The sequence below is a fragment of the Eriocheir sinensis genome, unplaced genomic scaffold (assembly GCF_024679095.1).
Source record: "Eriocheir sinensis breed Jianghai 21 unplaced genomic scaffold, ASM2467909v1 Scaffold909, whole genome shotgun sequence".
NCBI lineage: Eukaryota > Metazoa > Arthropoda > Malacostraca > Decapoda > Varunidae > Eriocheir > Eriocheir sinensis.
This window is the reverse complement of record NW_026112285.1, coordinates 88,751-95,161: the sequence shown is the minus strand read 5'-3', so window position 1 is coordinate 95,161 and position 6,411 is coordinate 88,751. Positions and strand designations below refer to the sequence as shown.

At 45.0% G+C, this 6,411-nt stretch overlaps 1 non-coding gene across 1 annotated transcript; it reads right to left on the bottom strand.

Moving 5' to 3' along the window:
- Positions 1-3,123: 3,123 nt before the first annotated feature.
- Trnad-guc (transfer RNA aspartic acid (anticodon GUC)) lies at positions 3,124-3,195 on the bottom strand. The gene has a single exon. It is a non-coding gene; the product is annotated as a tRNA-Asp (tRNA).
- Between the last annotated feature and the right edge of the window lie 3,216 nt (positions 3,196-6,411).

Genomic DNA, 6,411 nt, shown 5'->3' with positions numbered 1-6,411 from the left:
TAAGACCAAGGTTAGGGATAAGATAGGGCCGCTTAAGTCAGGAGAAACACTGATTGATAGTGATGAGGAAATGAGCGAGACGTTAAATAGATATTTCTTAACTGTATTTACCAAAGAAAGATTAGATGATATACCTCAGGGAGAACAGATCTACAGGGGAGAAGAGGTAGAAGGATTAACCGACATCAACATAAGTAGGGAGCTCGTGATTAGACAGATAGATAGACTTAAAGTCACTAAGGCGCCAGGGCCAGATGAACTTTTCCCCAGGGTAATAAAGGAATGTGAGACTGAAATAAGTGGGCAGTTAACAGAAGTATTTAGGAAGTCGCTAGACACAAGGGTGGTGCCTGTTTCATGGAGGCAGGCACACGTTATTCCAATATTTAAGAAGGGAGACAAATCTTCTATGGAAAACTATGGGCCGATAAGTTTGACGTCAATTTTAGGTAAAATGATTGAGTCAGTAATAGCTGTTAGTATTAGGGACCATATTGACAGACAATTTAATTCACGACTTAGCATGGGTTTATTAAAGGAAAGTCGTGCCTCACTAATCATATATCCTTTTACAATAGGGTATACGAGGCAGCTGACAATGATGAGAGCTATGATGTAGTTTATCTTGATTTTAGTAAGGCCTTCGATAAGGTACCTCACAAGAGACTGTTCGATAAAGTCAGGGCTCATGGAATAAGAGGGAAGGTATTTGATTGGATTAAGGCGTGCATTAGCGACAGGAAACAGAGGGTTACCATTAACGGTAAAAAATCCGAATGGGGTAATGTTACCAGTGGGGTTCCTCAAGGTTCAGTTTTAGGCCAGCTTTTATTCATTATCAACATCAGTGACATAGACAATGGGATAACTAGTGACATAGGTAAATTTGCAGCTGACACCAAAATAGGACGCACTATTAGGACAGGGGAGGATGCTAGAGCACTGCAGGAGGATCTCAACAAACTGTCAGCTTGGTCTGAGAAATGGCAAATGAATTTTAACATCACCAAGTGTAGCGTACTTAATGTAGGAGCACGCAACCCATTACACGGGTATAGTTTAGACTCCACAGCGATAGGCAGATCAGAGTGTGAAAGGGATTTGGGAGTGTTAGTGAACTCTGACCTAAAACTAAGGAAGCAATGTATTAGTGCGAGGAATAGGGCGAACAGGGTATAAGGCTTTATTAACAGGACGGTAACCAACAGGAGTGCAGAGGTAATCCTCAGACTCTATTTAGCGTTAGTTAGGCCACATTTAGATTATGCTGTCCAGTTTTGGTGCCCACACTACAGAATGGACATCATCTTGCTAGAATCAGTTCAGAGGATGATGACCAAGATGATTCAGAAGCTGAGGAACCTCCCTTATCAAGATAGTCTGAAACATCTAAACTTACATTCACTAGAAAGACGAAGAGTGCCGGAGATCTGATAGAAGTTTTCAAATGGGTCAAGGGTTACAACAAAGGCGATATAATTAAAGTACTGAGAATTAGCCAGCAGGATAGAACACGCAGTAATGGATTTAAATTAGAAAAGTATAGATTTAGGAGAGAGATAGGCAAGCATTGGTTTAATAATAGGGTGGTGGGGGAATGGAGTAGACTCAGCAATCACAGAAGTTAGTGCAGGGACGATAGTTTGTTTTAAGAGTAAACTGGATAGCTACATGGACGAGGATGACAGGTGGCAGTGAGGTGTGGGTGCAGTAAAGAGACAGGGTACTGGAGCGTACGCTCGTACCGAAGGTAAACCAGGATCAAGCCTCTACCTGTAACCCCTGAAACTACACCTCACCCATCGTGAGTAGTGGAGGGGATTCTGGAGCTGCCCTGTGTAGGCCACTCGGCCTCTTGCAGTTTCCCTGTTCTTATGTTCTTATGTGTAGCGCGTGCTCAGGTAAACAGTACTTTTTTTCCCACGACTACACATTTCCTTCATACTCTTCCTTCTCCCTTTTTTCTTTACTTTTTTATTAGTCTTCTTCGTGGTGGTGCCTCTGGACCGTTGCACAAGTTTTATTTTTAGTGTGTGTCTCTTTTTAGTGTTTGTACCTGTGTCCTCACCTCTGTTGCTCTTATTTTTAGTCAAGAAGAAAACAAAGAAAATAATTACCGCTTCTTCATCCTGGTTACGAAATATCAGGGAAAACAGGAGGGAGGGGGGATGTGTGTGTGTGTGTGTGTGTGTGTGTGTGTGTGTGTGTGTGTGTGTGTGTGTGTGTGTGTGTGTGTGTGTGTGTGTGTGTGTGTGTGTGTGTAACTTGTCATTCTTCGCGTCTGAGCTGCCGGCGACCTGATTCTTACAAGGAGGAGAATAGGAGGAGGAGGAGAGGAGATAACAGGAGGAGGAGGAGGAAAACAATAAAAGTGAAACAATCCTCCCTGCTGCCCATTATGACACACACACACACACACACAGACAAGCACCAGACAGTAATGTGAGAACGATGTCAAGGTTATGGTTTTGCGTGCATGTGTGTGTGTGTGTGTGTGTGTGTGTGTGTGTGTGTGTGTGTGTGTGTGTGTGTGTCTTTAGATCATCACCTCATTCACCACCACCACCACCACAGCGCAGTAAGTGTGTGGTCTCGGCAATCCGTATACAAGATATTCTCCATGGTTTTATAAGTGCTGGACTCCCTGTCGCCACCCCGAAAGAGCTTGGCGCTACTTACGTACTTGTGTACTTGTGGTTCTTTTTTCCTTTCCTGCCAGCTTTGGCTGGGAGGAGCCTTCGCCTTTGCTGTCCTTCATCTTCCACCTTTGATTAAATAGTTAGTGTAGCTTGTCACAAACAGCCTCGTAAGGACGAGCAGGTCTGCTGTTGTTTGTTCTTCCTTTGTGTTTCTTTTTTTGTGTGTTGGAAGAAGGAAGCAGGGAGGCCTTTCCTTGAGTGTGTGACCTCGACTATCTGTAGGCCTCCTCCTCCTCCTCATTTTTTATGAGATGTATTTAGGCAGTGTGCGAGCCTAATGGGAGGTGAGGAAGCAGAATGTTCTCAGGTGTGTGGGCGTGATCACCTGAATACAAATACGAGTTGTGTTGGAATGCGTGTGTCGACCCAAGGAAGCAGCGACACTAAGTTCAATGCCCATGCCTCAGGTAACAAAACTTTGGTCCTCCCCGGCGGGGAATCGAACCCCGGTCTCCCGCGTGACAGGCGGGGATACTCACCACTATACTACCGAGGACTGAAAGGGAGGAGAAAGTTACTAGTACTTGTACCACCACTACTACCACTGCTGCTGGGCGGGGATGGTTGTTGTGGTGGTGTTGGTGTTGGTGGTAGTAATAGTACTAGTATTTGTCTCGGTAGTAGCAGCAGTAGCAGCAGCAGTAATTTTATTCCTAATCTGCTATAACTCTGCCATACTACTGCTACTACTAATACTAAAAATAGTAATGTGATGATGATAGAATAGAATAAAATAAAAATAAACAGAGCTTTTCCATCTTGATGCTAAACTCAAAACTCAAACTAGAATGAGCTGAGGGGGAGAGGGAGGGAGAAGAGAGGGAGACGAGAGAGGAGGAGGAAGGTGGAAGGCAGAAGAGTATGGGAGGAGGGTGAGAGATGGGAGGAGGGGAGAAGAGATGGGGAGGAGGAGAAGAGATGGGAGGAGGGAGAAGAGATGGGAGGAGGGAGAAGAGATGGGAGGAGGGGAAGAGATGGGAGGAGGGGAGAAGAGATGGGAAGAGCGGAAGAGATGGGAGGAGGGGAGAAGAGATGGAGAAGGGATGGGAGGAGGGAGAAGAGATGGGAGGAGGGGAGAAGAGATGGGAGGAGGAGAGACGAGATGGGAGGAGGGGAAAAGAGATGGGGGGAGGAGAGAAGAGATGGGAGGAGGGGAGAAGAGATGGGAGGAGGGGAGAAGAGATGGGAGGAGGAGAGAAGAGATGGGAGGAGGGGAGAAGAGATGGGAGGAGGGGAGAATAGATGGGAGGAGGGGAGAATAGATGGGAGGAGGGGAGAAGAGATGGGAGGAGGGGAGAAGAGATGGGAGGAGGGGAGAAGAGATGGGAGGAGGGGAGAAGAGATGGGAGGAGGGGAGAAGAGATGGGAGGAGGGGAGAAGAGATGGGGGGAGCTGAGAAGAGATGGGAGGAGGGGAGAATAGATGGGAGGAGGGGAGAAGAGATGGGAGGAGGGGAGAAGAGATGGGAGGAGGGGAGAATAGATGGGAGGAGGGGAGAAGAGATGGGAGGAGGGGAGAAGAGATGGGAGGAGGGGAGAAGAGATGGGAGGAGGGGATAAGAGATGGGAGGAGGGGAGAAGAGATGGGAGGAGGGGAGAAGAGATGGGAGGAGGGGAGAAGAGATGGGAGGAGGGGAGAAGAGATGGGAGGAGGGGAGAAGAGATGGGAGGAGGGGAGAAGAGATGGGGGGAGCTGAGAAGAGATGGTCTTTGAATGATTAACAACAGTGACCTTACAAAACAACAACAACAACACCAACTGCCGGGCTTTATTCCTTCCGTCCTTCCTTTTACTTCATACAATTAACACTTTTCTTTTATATTTTCTTTATCTTCTTACAACAACCAACACAACTTTTGCTTCCTTCTTTTCTTTGATCTCACGTAGCACACTCTTTTCCTTTTCAGTTTTTTTATCCTTTTTACAGCTTAAAACAATGACAACAACGAAAACGAGCATAACAATTATTTTTTTTTTATTCATCCTTGCATTTCATAAAACTCACAAGTTTTATCCTGTTCATTTCTTTTTAATATTCTGATCACCTTACAATAAGAGCAACAAAAACAACAACAACAACAGCAGCATTCAGTACACCAACCTTTATATATATTTTTCCTTCTGTCTAACAAACCAACACCTCTTTCGTTATTCCTTTGTGATTATATGTTCAGCCAGACGATATATTTCTTCTCTCTAAGTTGTTGATCTTTTATATACATTTTCATGCCTCTCCTTCTCTCTCTCTCCTCTTTTCACGTAATACCTTCGAAATTGACACTCTTACCCTCTTCCTCGCTCTTTTCATTTATATTTTTATCTTCTCACTCTCTCACTTTTATATTTTCCTTCAGTCACTTTATTGCGACTTTATTTGCGGCGCCGCCTTGACTTGACCCTCGACTCAGTGTGTCCTGAGATGAGAGAGAGAGAGAGAGAGAGAGAGAGAGAGAGAGAGAGAGAGAGAGAGAGAGAGAGAGAGAGAGAGAGAGAGAGAGAGAGAGAGAGAGAGAGAGAGAGAGAGAGAGAGAGAGAGAGAGAGAGAGAGAGAGAGAGAGAGAGAGAGAGAGAGAGAGAGAGAGAGAGAGAGAGAGAATTACATAGAAAATCAGACCACACAGACCCCATGGTCCAGACTTGGTGGTCTGTCCTTAAACCTAAGTGATTTTACATTAATCAGAAGACTCCTAAACGTTGCATTTCTACTCTAGTTGATATTAAGTTGATGGAAGTGACGGTCGAGCTTAATTTTGAAAGAGTCAATCGTGTTACACTGGACCACTGATGGTGGGAGCTTATTCCATTCTCGCACTACAACGTTGGTGAAGAAAAATTTGGTGCAGTCTGAATTTACTTGTCTACATCTGAGTTTTACGCCATTGTTCCTCGTTCGCAAAGTGTCATCGATCATAAACAATGTTGATCTGTACATTCGTGAAACCATTAACTATTTTAAAACATTCGATCAGTTTTGCTCGGAGGCGACGTTTCTCAAGAGAGAACATGTTAAGGGTAGAAAGCCTTTCTTCGTAGGATTTGTTGCGCAAGGAAGGGATCATTTTCGTTGCCCGACGCTGAACACCTTCTAATTTAGCAATATCCTTTGCATGGTGGGGAGACCAAAACTGTACCGCATATTCCAAGTGGGGTCTGACTAAGCTATTGTAGAGCGGGAGTATTACATCTTTATTCTTGAATAAAAAGTTCCTTTTAATGAAGCCCAACATTCTGTTCGCTTTATTTGCTGCATCGATGCATTGCTGTGAGAATTTGAGGTTTGACGCGATTTTGACCCCTAAGTCCTTGACGCATTGAACGCTTTTGAGTTTAACGCCGCGCATTTCGTAATCGAACTTCTTATTCCTCGTTCCAACTTGAAGGACCTGGCACTTGTCTACGTTAGAGGGCATCTCCCATCTATCCGACCAAGCTGAAATTTTGTGCAAATCCTCTTGGAGGCTTTGCCTGTCTTCGTCAGTGAGAACCGAGTTACCAATCTTTGTGTCGTCTGCAAATTTACTAATGCGGTTATTGAGTCCAACATCCACGTCGTTGATGTAAATAATGAAGAGCACTGGGCCAAGAACCGAGCCCTGAGGGACGCCACTAGTGACCGGCGCCCACTCTGAGTTAAATCCGTCAATCACTACTCTTTGTTGTCTGTTGCTCAACCAATTCGCGATCCATTGGTTTACTTGACCGTCAATACCTA